Source organism: Plodia interpunctella, chromosome 4 (assembly GCF_027563975.2).
Source record: "Plodia interpunctella isolate USDA-ARS_2022_Savannah chromosome 4, ilPloInte3.2, whole genome shotgun sequence".
Lineage (NCBI taxonomy): Eukaryota > Metazoa > Arthropoda > Insecta > Lepidoptera > Pyralidae > Plodia > Plodia interpunctella.
In genome coordinates, this window is record NC_071297.1 from 11,597,698 (window position 1) to 11,617,651 (window position 19,954).

The 19,954-nt window shown below is 37.0% G+C and overlaps 1 protein-coding gene across 7 annotated transcripts in view; it reads left to right on the forward strand.

Moving 5' to 3' along the window:
* Positions 1-19,954, forward strand: part of LOC128669136 (phosphatidylcholine:ceramide cholinephosphotransferase 2-like) — an 82,908-nt gene that overhangs the window by 8,934 nt on the left and 54,020 nt on the right. For 5 of the 7 annotated variants that reach the window (XR_008404612.2, XR_008404609.2, XR_008404607.2 and 2 more), the window contains one exon: positions 9,352-9,469. The exons of 1 other annotated variant lie outside the window; for it this stretch is intronic. The gene's annotated coding sequence lies outside the window, so the exon portion shown is untranslated. Of the gene's footprint in view, positions 1-5,976; positions 5,999-9,351; positions 9,470-19,954 lie in introns of those variants that run through there. One more of the 7 variants, XR_008404611.2, reaches the window with a different exon arrangement.

The following is a 19,954-nucleotide window of genomic DNA, read 5'->3' on the forward strand; positions in this document are numbered from 1 at the left end:
AATATTGTTTCATTTTCAACGCACCTCATAAATAATGGCTATTGTGAATATTATAAGACGTGAAATCATTTTTGTTATTTTCATTAGGTACTTTTAATTGATTCTTCTAGAAAAATTTAAATTACATTATGCCGACACAGACATTTAAAAATATAACAAAAGGCGGCGCGCGCGTCACTTGTGTTTGTCCAGGTGTTGCGTTAACATTTAACAGCTAAACTAAATAAATAGAAAAATATGACAGTCCACAGCTGAAAGGTGGGTTTCGCAAGCGGTTGTATTACATGCACCACAGAATATGGAATAAGGCGAACAGACAGGTCGTTTGCAGGCAGGAGTTTCGTTATCCATTTACGAATTTAGGCGTAAACATGTGGAGGTGCTCAACGCGCAGTAATAGTGGCGATTAAGACATCCATAATGGTCGGTATTTGGGGAGTACTCCCATCACCAATGTTGGATCCACAATCTCAGTTGATTTGGTAAATGATACTAGTGAGATATATTACATCTTCATTTTACGTAACTCTAGCTTATATACTATTAAAATTTATGACGCTGCATCGACCCTGTAGTTACGTTTCTCTTGGACGTGCTGTGCTGACACAACGTTACATGAAAATAGGATTGATATAGATTAATTTACGTGTGGGGTCGCAGCAGATAGGAGAGGGAGAAATGTCTAAAAATGTCTGCATATATCTTCAGCTCGTCCATGCCTCGGAAGGCACGTTCCCGGTTGTGTTTACATTCGTTAAAACCCAATCCGTAAAGTCAGCCGCAAAGTGTCTGCGTGGTAGGTCAGGTCCCATACTCCTTATCCATCCGTATAGGCCTGTGCCCCAGCAGTGGGGACGTATAAATGGCTGTTGAGGATGAGGTACGCTATGTAGGTAGGTACGCTACTATTTCAGTACAGGGGATGAATACACAATGTAAGGTACTGTCCTTGGTCACCGCTGGGCGGCCCTCGCTGATATAATGTGATAACACAATATGTTATGTAGATTTGTCAGTGACATGTTTATGTGGTAATGAGTCCGCGCCACGAAAGACGTCCCGCTACAATATATGAAGCTATTTACACTAGATTGGTCAAGTTGTTGTTATTAGCGATTATCCACACTCTACTTATATTCTATTTGGCTTTCATGTTAATTTGTGTAATATATATATATACTATATTCTTACATTTCTTCTCAGTAGCAGTCGTTCTGAAATTCCAGTAGTTCGTAGCTTCTTGAGTAATTACTTTGAAATATAAAATTTGATCTAATTCAGAATGAGAATACTTTGGCTTTGATTTTGGAATGTATTAGTATTTTCATTTAACCATTAACTTTTTCACGAACTATCGCAATTAACTAACCTCCGTTCTATTTCAAGTTTAACTATTTATTTTCGGTTGATAGTAATTGGTTTCCGTCGTCTACGGTCCACCAACAACATTTGTGTAATACAAATAGAAGTTAAATCGTTTCCATTACCAACCCCAGCCCGGGGGGGCTATGGGCAGCGCGAAACGGAAACTGATCGTAATTGATCCGCGGTCGCCGCTATCCAACCAGAGGTCAATCTGTGTCACATTCACACCAATCTCAACGGGTTTAAAAAAAGTAATAAATTGTATCAACTTCATTTTCGTTGTGTTTTTTTATTTGCATAAAAAAGACATCAACGAGTTTGTTATTGTTTATTTTTCTAGTACCTACTATGATCTCATATTATGATTCAAGTTTTTTGTCTCGCAACGCTAAATGTACTTCAAAACATCCTGATAAATTCCCAATGAATTATTCTTGATTTCTTCTCAACCTTTTTCTGCCACACGGGTGCAGGCCTTCCTCAGTTTATGACATCTTTGTCAATCTCGGGTGTTTGTCTTAATGTCATTAGTCCAGCGCATTTCCAGTGACAATATCAAGACCCGCCAGTCCCGCCACGCCCTGCCGACACCAGGGATAGTTTTAAGGTTAAACGATATCAGGAAACAGTTACATCCTGTTTTGGTGTCTCTAATTATATTGCGATGAGTTCGGAAAACTCGTTTAAACTTTCCACACCTAGCTACTGGAAGTGGCTACTAAATTGGCTAATTATTGCAATTAGTATAAATCAATCTAAACAAACTGCGAACCGATCTGCAAACAGATAACTAGCAGATCATTCCGCGAATGTTGTGTGTTTTATTTTGTGGCTTCACGTTTCTACGAATAAAGAAATTTGAATTTTCACGAATTATATTTTAAGACATATTACGTAGATATGTAATATGAAGAAGTTATTTCAATTTGGGCGTTAAATAAATTATTGTCTTTTCAAATAATGCGTATTACATTATTAACGATTATTATAATGATAAAAACGACTGAACACCCTGCAGACTTCGCCGCACGAACACACACCTCTAAATATTATCTTTTTTTAAATTTAAACAAAGATCTAAGTTGTCCACAACAAAGGACCATATTGTTACATTCATCGAAATACAACCTATTAAATGCTACCAGATAAAAATATATTTAAGTAGGTATTTTCTTTAATAGAATACATATTTATTATATCGTAAGTTAATCGTTCAGTTGGTAATTTTTCGGTTATGACAATTGTCAATCCATAAAACGAAACTTTCTCCTATTCTCCACCTGGAATATCGTGCCGCGCCGCCGCGCCGACCTGCTCCCGCGCCGCCGTGACCAAATGTGTGACCTGAATAGCGCCGTATTGTTTGGCAAATTTACTGCAGCGTTTGAATATGTACAGTTAGCTACACGTCAACCTGTCCAAATTCACTGCAGTACACAGGGCTACTTATTGCATGGCGTTTATACTTCCCTAGCCGGTGTAGCAGACCAGTGATAGTGTCTGCTATTGTTATTTACTTATTTAGAACTAAATTGCACAAGATTTAAGAAATATATTTACAAATGGTGGACTTGACGCCATCTGGCACTATCCACCGGTCAGCCACAGCATCAAACAGATATATCTATACATCGTGGTGTGGTAAAATGCATCAAATTTTAGTACTCTTCTCAAATTCAAAGTTCTTTATGCAACTTAGGAGGATGCATCTCTTACTGATGTCAACTACTTAAACCCTACTCTACCAAAAATATTTACATTGGTATAGTCAAGATCTACAAGATCTACATATATGGTATAGTGTACATAACATTGTAGAGTTTATAGTGTGTTATATTCTAATTTAATTACTCAAGCATTTATCTACTTAATCGCGTATACACTTCACGAGGCCTGAAGCATTTATTTAAAGCTTGGATAGAGGAGTAAACAATCGCTTGTAAGTTTTAATCATATTTTTAGCAAAAACTTTTAAAGTGTCTGTTATACATTCACGTAATTTGTTTATTCTATACGTCGATAGTACACGTGTTACAAACAAGTTCTATAAATGTTTGGTATTCAACTTAAAATTGTGAATTTTAATTTTGAAGTAGATTTGGACTCGTCTCCAAGAGGAGACGAGATAAGAATCTCATGTGAATATTATTATCTATATCAATAGACAATGAACTAAATTCTGATTCTTCTCTATTTACATAAGTTTTATTAATATAATAAAATATTAATTTGACAACATTTTATGGACACCGACTGTGCCATGTCGGTTCTCAAATTTAAATTATGAATGGTAGAATTCTCCAATAATTTTTATTCAGTATGTCACAAAATCATTTCTATTTCTAAAGTACATTCAAGTCAAATTTATCAACGGCTCACCGAAATATTCCGACCTTGTCTGTCAGAAGACACGCGAAGCACGCGTTACTATCGAGGCAGAGTATTTTCGAAGCTACGTTGTGGTGGAACTTAACGTTATATACGTGTATTAATTCAAAAAATATACCTATATATGGAAAGTTAATCTAAAACCTTAAATTGCAACCGAATCTCGTCTCGTATTAGGTTTTCATTATAAAGTCTATGTATAGTTTCGACTGAAGGGGTCACCGTCAAGCTTTCAGAATAATAAAATACTTTGGTTAGGATCGGATTTCATTTCCAATGTCATCGAGACAAATTATACTAAAAAAGTTTAAAATTCAATAGTTTAATTATTTTTATCATCATCGTCTGCAGCCCTCCGTCACCTCCTTCCGTCTACGCCAATTTTCTCTGCTTTTATTTAGCATCAATTGTACCTATGTACAATTTACGTAATTGATGTCAACATTAACAAGTTTGAGCACAAGTTCTACCTGAAAAGGTTTCACGTCACGTTCGAAGTATTGCAGCAGTAAATCAGGACTCCATTGACGTCAAACCGGGAGCCGCTCCTGTATTTCGCGCGTCGTAGCTCGATATTTCACACAATTTTACAGGGATTCGCACGCGACGCGTTATGTCATTAAGTTAGAATGCTGACCGACATTAATCGGCACTTAATATACCTACTTAATTAGATAAATTAGGTAAAATGTTGCAAGGTATTGTATAATTTTCCACCAATGAAATAAAAAAAAATCCAATGATCATTTGTTTTGAAATATTACTTTATCGATGTAGGTGCGAGTATGTATTCCAGAATAAACTTTTGCACAGTCATTGTCATGATCTATTCGATACGAATAATCATGATGGCATTTAAACATTACGAAGATAAGGTGCAGAAAGGCCGAAGTCGAGCTACTCAGCTAAAAAAACTAGAATTCAAATATATAAGAATATGGAAGGAATATGTAAGTCTGTGTCTATACCTAAATATATGACGTGAATTCGACTAAACGAATCTTGGATTTTTATAAAATTATTCACGTAATAAAAGCGTCTGTAAGAACGCGGTAAATTCAAAAACTTCAGAACGTTTTTTTGTAAGGTTTTCATCAACAGATAGTGTGATTGCTGAGGAAGGTTTGGGTGTATAATATATTATCCGGGACCGCTTTGTTACATAAAAAAGAAGACACAACCCGATATAGTTTAATAAAGCGCAGCTCTCAATCTGCGCTATAACAAGACAGCAGCCGAACATTAAAATGATGAATGTAACAGTTCGTAAGATCAAGTCGCCATATTGTTTTATTGCGGGCTCTTGTATAAATCATAAACAAATCATAAAGCTGCGATATCTCTGCACCTTGATCTAAAAAGTTTTGGGTCACGGCTGTTGCCTGATGGACGGGAGAATCGTGTCTGTTGTTATTTTTATTTATACAACCAAGTCCACAAACGGTCCCTTTGTGAGAAACGAAATCGGAATCATGCTACTTAAAGGTAGAGTTATGCATACATACATTTCACATATCAGAACTGTTCAGGGGGCTGCACCATGAAACAGAACACGCAGCGTGTCATTGCGTCCACACGAACTATCTTTTTTTTTACAAGATGCGTATACGATAAGAGTATAAGAGACAGCATGTGGACGTTAGTAACGTGCTACACGTTTGTATGCATCGCGGTAGGCCTCCAGATCGGGAAGGAGACGCGTGATACCAATTGCTTGTAAAGCTGTCATTTTGTGCCATCCGGTGAGCTAAACCAGATTTATGAATTTATCACAATATCAAATCACACAAAAACAAAAAGAGAATAACATTTTGAGTCAATTAAATTATGAAAGAACGCTTGTTTCCAATTAGTATATTTGTGAAGGCCTTAAAATTATGTCATTGGTGTTCTAAGATACGAAATCGCTGTGATAAAATATAAGGTGGGTAGGAACAAACATGTTATTTGTCTTTCCATAACTCACCTGAGTCGGTATTATTTCCAATGTCTATAAATATGTTGCGAGATTAGATATCTTTGTTTGGAAACTGTCTGTGGCAGTGCGGTGTTGCAATGCCAGGAGTCTATACCGCTGGCACTTGCAGCTCTTATTTATTTGTAGTTGTAGATATTACTATTATGATAGTTTAGTAAAGAAACGATTAAAATAATGAAGCTGTTGATAATACTCATGAGTTTTTTTACGCAGATACGCACGAACAAATGCAGTATATTCCGGTTGTTTACTGATGTCATCAGTTAGGTACGAATACGATTCATAATCCAGTAGTTTGATACTCTCTTTCCTTTTTCTGTATATTCTTCAGTTCTTTCACAATAATTCCGTAAGCAGAAATTCTACCCCGTCATCATCTTGACGTTCAACTACAGTCTATTTTTCATATATATTCTTCCTGTGTTGTGCTTAACTATGAAATTTCCCTCAGCTGTGTTCCCTAACAGTTTTGACATTGGTTTAAGAAAAAGTCTATCGCTTTCTCAAAACGTCAGCAACGCATCGGTGACCCGTACCAGGGTGCGGTGTTTACTTACCATCAGGCAACCCGCATGCTCATTTACCCACTATGCTATAAAAATATATAGGCATATACTAATATATATATATATATATATCAATAATTATACACCTTTCACACCAGATTGAGTCTATTTTTCGTGATGCAATATGTATGTATATTTCATTGTATTTACGAGACGTAGTCACCGTGTTCTGGCCCTGTTTTACGTCCTCAATATTTGTGGCCCTCATAACTAACATTTCCTGCGATAACCATGCAAATTAGAGTTAACCGAACACAATAACAACAAGAGTTCAACGTTCAGTAGATTATCTGAAATGATGGCGGCAAGCCACCATACATCAACGTGCGGTCACAAACTTTGTCTTTGTTTTGTGTAATTATTGCTTTCCTTTCTTTAACTGTTCGAATACAAATTGTGTTTTTTAAAAATTCAAGAGTCAAGTACGATTAATCTCATTTTTCAATGTTCTTAATGACTTATCTTTCAGAACTAACCATAAAGTACCGAGTGTGTCGAGTATTAGTTACGTAGTAATGTATGTATTCCAGCTGACTCAATGGCAAATCCATACTAATATATACAAATACGAAAGTTGTTTGTCTGTATAAAATATCTGACTGATACGCTCTCACGGCTAAATTGCTGGGCCGACTTAAATTTGTAATGACACTAGGTTAAACACAGCGGGCGGGGTGGTGGGCTACAGCCAGATTTCACATATTAAAGGTAACACCAACGAAAAATATTCATATTGGCCTAACTACTAGCTAGGTAACCACTTAGCTTTGTAGGGTTCCGTATTTTAAATGTAAATAATTTTAAGATCAAGTTTGTCAAGACCCTTTTTCTCAGGACTGCTTAGTGAAATTTACATCAAACACTCGAGTCTATAGTTTATTTAGGCTGTGAAAAAAGGTAACTTGTAAAGATATGACTACATATTATGTATTAATTGCGGTAATGAAACGCGAAAGTTTAAAATCAGTTATCACTATGTACATAACGTACAATACCAACCTCTTGCTGGCCAGTATTGCTGATTGTCAATTAGAGTTGAATTAACTTTTATTTTGTTGCGGACGTTTTCCAATTTGAAGCCAATTTACATAATGAGCGAAGTAATAATCACTTTTTCATTTGTTAGTATTCTACTACCGCGTAAATAAAATGCTTGAAGGCCAGCCTACGTCAAGATGCTAACATAATTGACAAGCTGTAAACACGGAAAAGAGTAGTCTGTTCAGTAAAAAAACAGTGTCTTTGTATAAGTAACAAACATTGAATATGATTGTGCAAACTGCATCTCCTAATAGAACAATAAAATGTTATCATCGTAATTATTTGCTGATGCTGGTCTTCAAAAACTTAGTAGAATCAGTATACCTAACTAATATCAGTTTGGATGGAGGCTCCGTCGTCAAATGGTATATCGTCATATGTCGTCATAACATAAGCTGACATAGCCTTGTTAATTTATTACTAATTTATAGTCACAGGTACATAAAAATTTCGTGATTAATTGATAACCTCCACCATTTTTAGGTCGGTAAAAATACCGTGACAGACACAAAGCTTGTAATGCCGGCTGCACACTAGCGCGGACCAGCTCGCCGAACCTGGCGGATTCAGCATATGTTGCTGGTTTTCATTGCGGTAACCCGAATTCATGAACAGTGTGTTTTACACTGTTCACGAATTCGGGTCGATATCTGTCCGAGTTCGGCGGTAGTGTGGAGCCGGCAAACAGACAGCGGGCCATGTTACAGGCGCATCGACCTCTACTGTCGCGTGCAAGTCCCTTGCATTGCACTACTGATATCGATCTATACTTACTACAATACAAACACAGTCCATGTTATATGTATAAGACATCTATACATATTCTATTGCAGTAAGTTTAATTGATTTGATTTATAAAACCTGTGCAAATTTAACCTTGGTGTGGTAACCACCACACGAGGCCGTTATTGCGTGACCTGTGAAAACCGGTACAAATATTTGCCCACGTTGTCAATCGAACCCAGATTCTGCGTGCCCAGATGGCGAGCGTGGTGAATGTGGGAGACTACTACGCCATTGTGGTCGCCATATTAAAGATTTAGGTTCCTCTATTAAATCAACTTCATCCAAACGAAGTAAAACCGATAAGAAGGTCATCCTTGGCGTGTGTCGACCTGTGTGTGGAGTAGCCTCACGCTGTTAACCCAATTCGCGCGTCGGCTCCAATTAGCGGAATTGCGAGTCACGCCCGGCGCCGCGCCTTACATCTGAGATTGATGAACTGAGAAGATATCTTAAGCTATAAGGACCTACTGATATATCCAATGTTTATTTGAACCGATATTTTTCGTAAATAACTGCCACGTGCAAGAAGGGGATTTTTATTCAAATTAATTGAGAAATCTGAAAATGAATGAAAGGAGTACAAGCACGACGCGGCCCTACGCTCTATTTGTTTTTGTCTAACTAGCAGTTACAATACAATATGAAACAAATGTTATGTTACGTCGTATGTGTGCCTACTGAAGGTGTAGCCAGTAATATATACAAACCTATATATGGTCATTCGTGTCGAGATCGTGACACAGAACACACCCACACCGCTGTCTGCCTTATTTACTTATTTGATTATAACATATCGCAATGAATGATTTCATATGATGATATATGTATATGCCCACATGAAACTATGAATTAAGCTAGATCAAAAATTACAGCATTGGTACAAATATATACTTACGGCAAAGTAAATTCATACATTCATTGAAAAAGATTACATGGATGTGATATCATTGACGCAAATGAAAATAATGTAATGTATACATACAACTTCAGAAAATCGTAAGAATGTGATAAGAACAATATAGGCGCTACTATACAAAATTATTTACATTTGTGAGATACGGAAATTTTAATTTGAAGATTTTGGTATACAAACTCATGTGGCATGAATAGGATTCGAACCTGGGATCATTCGATCCACAGGCGACACCACCGCTTCAAATTAACATCGTAGAAGGTTAGTTATATCTTATGTCAATTTAATTAACAATTTAACCTTGTTGTTTACAGGTAAGCAAAGTGCACAGTGCGCTGTGCATTGTATGCGTGTCTGCTACCTTGGCCTCCTCAACCCGGCGAGGGAACAGACCGGTGGGAAACTGTCTTGTGTGGTGAATAGTACGTGATGGTAAGTGAATACTTATTGATATAACCTTCAGAGTATCCTTTACATTCACTTTTGTTACTAAGTAACTATTTGCTGGCATTCCAGTTATAGGTATATATTTTATATTGTAAATACTTATGAATAAGGATCGTAAGTACATACGTCATCTCATAGTTATTTGACATAATTCCGGGGTGAGTATAGTTCAAATCGCTGAGTTTAATTCAAGCGCTAATGCTCAATCGAGTTTTATAGAATCACAATTAACCATATCCGCGTGGATTCAGAAGTGAGTTTTTCACAGAGTCTTACAGATAGCAACGCTGAACTTAACGGTAAACGGTGCCTACCTACTTTGTTTTTTATCCTGAAATATCCGATCAAGAGAGCCTAAACGTAAGAGATTCTCATGAATACGATAATGATAGACGGAACTTATTTTCCAAATTACTCGGTAGCTAGTTCTAGATTGCCTAGTGCGTTCGAATGACGGAAACTTTTAGCTTTATTATTCTCTATTTAATCTGAACGTGCTTCCCATTTCATTGTTTGCTGCGCCCACGGAGCACGTGACGCCCCGAACCCCAAATTTTGCTTAAAAAATAAACCTGCGACTGAGATTTTCCGACCGGCAACCTGCCTGACGTGAACACTGGGAATGTCATTGTTGCACACACCATTGCCACCGCTCGTACGAAATCCCACGGCATATGGAGTTAGATCACCTGTATTTTAAGGGATTTGTCTAGCTATATTATTATTTTCTGCTAAGGAACCAGTGTGATTCCATACGATAGCCCACCTGATGTGGTGTGTGTTGACGTGTTGCTAGTTCCTCAGCACTTTCACTGGTAACGGTCGATGAACTCGGTTTGAACTTGAGTTCGCTCATTGCTTTCATAACTACGAATATTTCTGTTTACGTCATTAATAAACCATCCACATTGAGAGACCGCGTGGTTCAAGCGCCACGACACAACTGGTTGGGCGCAATCTGATTTACTTGACTGCGTTCGAAAGAAAAATCATTCTTGTGCTTAGTGGAACTATGTCTTCCTAATCAGATTGCGATTATTATAGTCGGTTTACGTTCTGAACCACGTCAGACACTGTGGTGGACGCAAGGTGGGATACTGTGATACCAGGATATTAGTCTTACAATCCATTCATCATGACAACGATAGGAGATATACAATGAATCATTTCTACACATTATAAAAAATAATTATATTACATATTATAAAAAATGGTCCCCAATTTCGCATATGTCTATAAACACTATAAACTCAAAAACTACCGGACACATTTTTATACGGTTTTAACCAATAGAATGATTCCTGAGAAAGGTTTAGGTGTATTTATTATGGTTTTTCCCGAGCGAAGCCGAGACGGGCTTTATTATATAATAATAATTAATATTACTACTACTATACTCAGTAGTATTATAATCAAAAGCGATCATAGCCAGAACACGGCTGAAAACAAGGTGTGGCGATTGTAGGTAACTATTTATACACGGACGTCCTACAGCGCCACGCCACGCCACATCACACAACGCAACATTAATGAGAACGACGCACGCATTGTCTATTTATGTCAATTCGATCGACACTGACCTTCCACCATCTCAAACATCATTCAGAGCTATTTTTTATTTATACCTGCTGATAGCGATCGCCCTTTGGTTAATGAATTTGTAATAACTACGGTACTGCGTAGTCTGTGGCTGTAGCGTAGGAAGTTTTCCACAAAGGCTCTGGAGCAGAAAATAATTTAGAGCTCCAACTAAACCATTTAAAAACCTTTGTTCTGAAAATTAATAATACAAAAGAATAAATTGAAACAATGGCCAATGTTTCTATGACATGGAATAATTTTGGGCCACGAAATAGTCATAATTTTTGTTTTAATAATTTTATTTTTTTATTTTAAATAATTTATGTTTTTAATATGAATGGCCGACATTGTTTGAATTTGTATCGCTTTCTGCCAAACATGTATGTTAGTAGAAAAAAATATTAGTTTTACTAGCGGCCCGTCCCGGCTGCGCTCGTGTAAAGTAAATCCACAATAATTACACACATAAACCTTCGTCAGGAATCACACTATCTGTTAAAAAGATAAAATATGTTGCATAGTTTTAAAGATTTCACCCTATATAGGGACAGACAGACAGCGGGAAGCGACTTTGTTCTATACTTTGTAACCATAACTACCCGAGAGCCCCACTGAGCATGGGTGCCCCGGAGCACCGCCCCGTCTAGCCCTCCTATAGCTATGCCACTGGTCTAGAGTTAGCTCCAGATAGCAAATTAAGATTAAACTTACTTCAGATACCTAAGAATCTTAAAACTTGGTGTTCTTAAGGTAGTCTAGAAGGTAGTGTGTTACTTTTTTAAGTGATTCTTCTTAACTTGATTTTGATGTATGAATCAATCAGTCGACCCTCTTGTAGCCTGCACGCGCGAACAGTAGATCTCTTTTACATTTCACCAATATTTTATCAACCGACATTTTAGTTACTGACCTTGGCATTATTGGGTAGTTTCATTATTTTCAAAAAGAACTAGTTGTGTGGTAAAAAGTGTCTCAATGACGTTGGATAATGAGTGAGAATGTTTTGCGAAGTTCAGCTTCAAGGCAGCTCGTCTCAAGGTCTGCCGGTGCGCCGTGTGGTGACTCATCAGCTCCCAGCATGTTTACGTGAACTTAGTAACGTCTGTGGTGTAACATGTTAATCTCGTTAATAACGACGCAAATAATAAGCTCCAACACGAAGTATACTTTGCAAGGATGTGTTACGGTGAATAACCGGGCGATGTAATTAAATAACGTGATACTTACCTATCTATTCATTAGACTTAACAGCTTTACTATTCTTAAAAGTAAACATTAAAAAGTTAAAGAAGTTGTTCTGAATTCGATTCTTGATCATATAGTATTGATGTAATTTACTATTCTATTAATAGTAATTAATTACATAAAGTAAAATAAGTTTTCCTGCAGACTAAGTTAATGTAAACATACTTGTAATATCAGTGCGTGTGCGTCGGCGCATATCGCATGACGACACGCCTAGCTGGTTCGCGCAGCTCGGCTGTGTGTGTTTGGATGGTCTTGAACTAGTACTAGAATGAATTCTTATTATCGGATAGTTTTCCGAGCTATATGATATGACCAAAGTACTTAATCACTGGTGTCCATTGGCTGCGGTGTTTGCTTACAGGCAAGACGGACAAGAAACATGCTCGTATGCCCACTATTCCATTAAAAAGCACTAATTGTAGAAACTCACACATATAAATGAAAATATAATATACTCATATGTTTAGCGAACAATTCAGTGCTGAAACATGTTTGATCCTATAAAGTGGCTTTATCTTCAGGATTACTCATTCGTCACACACGGACAGTATCTAATTGCGCAGCTATGTCAGTATAGACTGAAGACTCGGTGGAAAATATATTATATACACACACATAACTAGAAACGCTCTCAAGGACACTGCAATTTATATTTATTTGGGTTCTAATGGCGTGCCTGGTTTATTACACCAGCTATCTTCCATAACAACAGTAACTTGCAACTAAGAATACAATCTACATGACAGACTATATTACTGAACTATAACATGAAGTTGTAGGTGTTCTTGTAAATTAAGTTCATCATAATTTAAAAGAAATATCTCTAGGTCACCAGACATAGAGAGTCGGCGCTCAGGGCCTATAATATTTATATTCTTTATCAAAATATATTTAATTGTACAATAATTTTGCATGTCATTACAATAAAGTTTAGTTAAATCAGGAAGCGAGCAAGCATATAGGGGCCGACATATTAGTTTTTTTTCGTAACTAGTCGAGAAACATGCCAAACCAGTTTAGCGCGATACTATCTAAGTTCTAGTCGATTGCAAAAGAAGTTCCCGGTGACTTTCCAGATTATATCGTTGACATTATTCTAGCCAAAGGGCAAATAATCGATTTAACTTTCAAGTATAAAGTGTAATAAGACACTACAACTATTGAATCGGCTAATGACTAGAATTATAGACCTTTATATCCGAATACAAAACCGCAGACGTATATACATGTATGGTTTACTTGATGTCCGAAACAATATAGTTTCATTTACTCTGGCCTCAAAGAAATAAAATATGTGTCATAAAAAAAAGATGAATTTTAAAAATAAAGTTGACGCCATATTCTATTGTTGTAAACGAGAGATAGATCTATAATTTATGTGTTTATTATTTAGTTCATGTTCGTTTTTATATTTTATTGTGAATGGTTGCAACGCAAGCTCAATTAGAGTGGATTTTTAAAGTTATGATGTTTCGTTTATGCCGCCCATATCAAATCTTCCGTATTCACATCATTTATTTTCAAAAACCAAAATTTTAAACACTTGGTTAGATTAAATCATAAAAATCTCATCGACTGATGCATCAAGTAGAAGATGAACATTACCTTAAATATATTTAATACCTACTGACTGAGTAGGTATAACTTATCTACTTTAGAAATAACTTGGACTGCATTTAAATTGTGTTCTGGAAGTTAACCAAATATGCATTAATATGCACCATTTTTGCTTCCCATAGTTTGTATGTTTTCACTCTGATTGAGAGATCCTCAGCAAATACCGAGCGGCAGTCTGCGAGTCCATGAATTTCATCAATAATATTCACGAGTCCACTGTCAGCCGAATCTCCGGAACTAATGCAAGGTCGCATTGCTGCCGATTGAGGTTAGATGGAGTGAGACTAACGACTGCCGCCTGGCAACCGGGAGCCGGACGAGGCTCGGCCTTGGACTTGACTGTTATTTGCAATAGGTTTCAAATATCCTTTATTAAAAGAATATTTCAAATCATAGTAACATAAGGAAAATGTCAGACGGCCTTATCGCAACAGATAATAATTTTTAGGCAACCCTTCATATCGGTAATTATCCCCAAATTTCGCTTAGTAGGACTTGTGTATGCTAAGCTTCTCATTTTCAAAATCAAGTGTTAACTACGAAATTTTCTTTCTGACTAGCCAAGTCAGAAAGAAAATTTCACTACATAGTTAAATATAAAAGTCACGCTTGCGTCTGTCTGTTTCTAAGCTGTCTTCTAATCAACAAAGCATTTTGATATTTTAATTGTTATTTAAACAATTTATTCCCGAAGGTTCATAGACCTCGTGCGAAGCCGGTCCGGGTTGCTAGTAATAAATATTTACCAAATGTCAAGATTATTGATATGGTGATTTAAATAAAAAAGAGCTTCCATGGCGCCAGCTTGGCAGTCTTTGATTCTAGATTCCAGTCGGACCGGTCTGTAGATATGTCTGGGAATAGAGGTAGATACTGGTTGAACTTCATCGAACTTTCCAAGTAAACCGCTTTAGCTATTGGTAAGAACAGTCGACCCTTCGAATCCTGGAGCCTTATTGTGAAGGGACGACCGCCAGTTTACGTGGCTATATGGAGATTATGGCATATTATAGTGTAAACATTCGACCCCTTTTCTGAAAAACTGATAGGCATAGGTAGACTATACTTTCATGGCAATATCCAAAACGTTAACAAGAATGATTCTTGTCATCAATTGGAAAACCGGACTAGTTTGAATGTTCCGTAGTCCGCGGGTAGTTTTCATCTAAATTCGCAAGTTTGTGTTTTATCTAAAATTTTAAACTCTAACAAAGCGCTCGCTGTGACCGAAAATAGTTCGGACCACACCATGACATATCAGCAACATTGTGTTTACATAAATGAACGAACCCATCTCAAATAATCTGAAATAATGTAACCTGTACCCTGCCCGTGAATTATTTTCATTCTGTTAGGTTTATTTTTCGCTGTTGCTAAAAGGAGGTTATCTACAGTTAACGACTGTCTTTACGCTCACTATCACTTCGCACCTGTTACTGCAAAGTGGGCATAAAGGCGAGGTGCTGACGTCATCGCCCCCCTGACGTCATGGGAACGGACGGCCGTCGTCAGGTGCCGGCGGCCTTCACCTTCTGACACAATCCGGCTTTATTACTACAGTGACATACGCCTTGTTATTTACGCAATGTTTATGTTACTACCTATGTAGTCTGTAACGTGATCCGCGTCGCTGTTTCCCGAAACCTACGATTTAGGGATCTAGGCATTTTTAGAGCTTGCGTTTTTCTATCTATTATCTTTTGTTTCCCGTCTTGTTGTGGTAAAATACAATGAAATCTAGAACACAAAATAACAATTTTATGACAATTTAAAAAGATATCTGGGATGTTTCGATTCAAGAGACTATTAGTTATACTTAGCTAAGTTTTGTTCATCAAAAGCTTGTGAAATATTGAATTGACCTTTGTCACGTCAACCATAAAAAAATTATCATGAAATATTGAATTGACAATAATAAGGAAGTATGGCAATCAATAAAGAAGCTCTGATGATGGGATGACGTCACACCACGCCAAGCTGATCTAATTCTTTGCTCGTTGACCCTGAACTCACATCACGTTACACGAGGAACTAAAACAACTTACGCTATGTGCAAATAAATATACCTACTCTATCAACCCTTGAGAACTAGATCCAATTTGATTTGAAAAGTTTAATTTTATGTAAACTCGAACGCAACTATAGGTAAAGCCCCTTTGTCATGTTGCGATAATTCCAGAATTTCTTCCTCCAGGGCAAGAGACACAAACATATGAAAGTGTATGATAATGTTACTTACTTAATCATCTTTGGATGCTCTTAACCCAGACCGCGGGAGGCCCTCATTTCTTCGGGCAACCCGGAGTAAAGGAATAGGTATGTTCCTGATCTTTGTGCCTCTCAGTATAGTCTTGGGCACTGTCTCTGCCACAATCACTTGACCTTACAGAAATACCTCAAAATCAATAATAATAACTTTAAAAACAATCACAATGAATTGTCACACGAAAAGCAATTATTTTGTATTGGGAAACAAATATTTTGCTTATAGGGATCATTAATTCAAAATTATAATAGAAGATAATTACATACCAATTGAATAAATAATAATACATATAATAATAATATAATTACATACCAATTGAATAAATAATAATACATATAATAATAATAATACATAAGCCCGCAGGGCAGCTTGTGGCGAGCTGTTGGGGAGTAGCGACCCCACGGACCTGAGTGCTCCCAGGGGAGGCCCCTGTTCCTCACCTCCGCCTTCCTTCCCTAAGGTCGGAGTGGAAACCGAGAGGTAACAGGACCCCTACCTCTGGCTTGCCTTCATCGGCCGGCCAGAGTGGAGTCGCGAGAGCTATATGCTCGAAGGGTGGAAGTGTAAAATGTCATAACGCCGGGGGTGTCTGACTGGATCACCACGATTTCGCGCCCCGCAGACTCACCTCTCTACACCCTTAGCCGCCCACGTCAATGTTGCCCCTTTGTCGCCAATCACGGCGACTGATTTGAGGGGCCCATCTAGTGAGCGGCGAGTCACCACCTGCCACTGAATAGTCAGTTATCATGATTATGGCAGGTGACCGCACTCTTTGCAATAGCCCATTCTCAGTCCATCCAAATTTCATTCTATAGACCAGTACTTCTATCCATTATTCTGCAATAGTTCACACTCCCGCCGAGACCTGCTCATGGGCATATCATTTCATTGGTATATCCGGGAGTGGGTCTTAGCGGGAGACCTACACAACATCAAAATTCTCCAAAGGGCCTCTACGTGTTGGATCCATATCCCCACGCAAGCCTCTCAAAGGACCGGACTATGTGCCGTGAATCCCAAAAGGAGATACAAATAATACATAATAAGAATAATACATATGAATAACATACCAATTGAAAATAAAAATATTATCGCCCACGCAAAGTTTATGATACGTAAACATTATGATGATCTATTGGTAGCTATACTACTTGATAAAAAATATTTCGTAATGAAAATAATAGTAAAAATAACATGGTACGAGTAAAAAATAATAATTACATTTTGTCAATTGTACCTAAATAAAACTACATCAAGGAGAGGACACGGAAGCAATTTTCAGGGTCACTGGTAATGCCACATAATCTTCGCAAAAAAAACCTCTTTGTTGGAAACACAAAGTGGCGCTGTAGTTATGCGATACCGTGTAATAGACGAACGCGTCCGGTCATTAGCTGAATTATAACGTTTACTGATATTATGATTGATTTTCCTTAGCAACACGCTGCCTGTGCCAAATTGTTTTAGCTTGCACCTATACAAAATTATATTTGACAAGATCTGACAAACCTAATTTGTATTTTATGTACATATATATAATATATATTGTTTGTTACATATATATATATATAATATATATTATTGTGTATGTTGTAAACTTTTAGTGTTATGACTATATATACAAAATCATGTAAATAAAGTTTGTGTTGCCTGTCATTGATCCTTAGTTATGGTACTAGTTTACAACTAAAACAAATTTTTATTTTAACATTATAATGATGTTCTCCGTAACCACATTTATTGCAATGCAGTGATTTGTTCAATACAATAAATATATTTTACGCGCAAGTGGCACAAACTATTCATTACCGACAAATATAGTATTATACTATATATGTATAGGTACGGGATATATATTGTTACTAACTGCGCCCCGGGGCTTCGCTCCCGTGAGAATTTCGGGTTAGAAAGTATCCTATGTGTTATTCAAGGTTATTTTCTACACGTGGACGATATTTCATAACAATCGGCCTAGTAGATAATGCGTGAAGAGGTAACAAACAAACTTACTTTCGCATTTATTATACTAGTTTGGATTGGGATGAGACAATCATTACGACATTTTGAAATTTAAAACTGTCAAGTTGCTGCCCCTTATAGCAACTCCTGCCAATATAGTTAACTAAGTAATATTTTCTTTTTCGTTATGAAGTAACATTAAATTTCCATTAAACATATTATAAAGATATCTATAAAATTTAAATAATCATGTCTAAACCCATTAACATTACTATGCGAAAAGTGTTGCTGAATACCAAAATCACGTAATCATAATTACATTACATATATAAGTACCCACAGCCCGCTAAGTAGGTAGTTTATCGATCAGTTGCTAATTGCCGTGATGTAATGTGGGTTGATTCCTTTGTTGATTCATATTCGTAAACTGGCAAACTAGAGCTTCCTTGGCAGGTCAATGGCAGCTCTAGCCAAACATGGTTTTCTACTTGTGTTATTAATATAGAACAAGAACATATTTGGTTTGGTAGTCCAAGTTGTAGGTAGCAAATAGGCATGCGTCCCATCTGATGGTAAGTGCACCATAGCCTATCAACTGTGTCATAGGCGCGTTGCCTACTTTGTGGCCTAGGGTCTTTTTCACAGTACCCTGTAATTACGTACTCGCACCCTCTAAATCGGAACACAAGTGTACGCTTCGCTAACGCTTTGTCGATAACGATAATGTTGTCAAACATTTATAAAACAACGCTTCTTTTTCTCATATCAACGAAACAAAAGACTACTTATATCGTCTATAGATTTCTGTCGAAAATCGAATGTCGGTCGAAGAATAACATTTTAGCCCGAATTTGTTTGGGTTCACCCAACTGCTGCATGTTGGCAAATTGTGACACGCCATATAGGTAGTCTGAAAAATGTCGTTTGTTGACTACAGAACGACCTTAACTATTCAAAGTCAGCGATGTAACAAATCATTACGAATTTATAAAATTACTGTTTCGTTGAATGACACATTGTCGCTTGTGAAAGTTACAAGCAAGTTGTGAGCTCCCATGATTCAATATTGATGGTTCTTTTGAAATGTTACTGCTGGCACTCAGGGCAGGACGATCGGTTGACCCTGACCTTTATTATGTAATAGGTACTTACCTACATGTCTTTGGTTTTTGTGTTTGAAGTGGTTTGGACTTAATGCAATAAGTAATATTCACGTAAAAACCTCTTCACTATATAGTAATTTCGTTTTCCGCTTGTATAGCCACTTTCCTAAACACACAGATTCCGATATTAGAGCATCCGCTGGTAGTTTGATTGTTTACAAATTTGCAAGTCTAGAATTAGAAACTACCATAAAAGCTAGATTTATGCCATTAATCAAAACGTTCAACACCTGGCATTGGTTTGCTCGGGGAATAGAATCTGTAAAGCAATTAAGATTACTAGTTGTTTGTTTATGTGTTGGAGTTAGAATGCGACTCGCGTTCGTTACGGTCACGTCGCTCCGTGACCAGAATTAGCGCATTTCAATGTCGTCCGCTGTACCTAAGCAGAGGATGATAATACATAGAGGCTACTTATTCTGAATCGAGTATAATCTACGTGCATTTTGTAATGTAATAAAAATTAGATTATTACTATTCAACACTCCAATCCCTGGTTTCTACAAGTCGACCAGTAAAAGTACCGAAGTAAAATAATTAAAAATCGCTAGTGAATCAAATATGTCTCAATTACAAATAAGAAATGGAAACGATAAAGAATATTTTTTTTAATGCCATCGACGTAGTTGGATT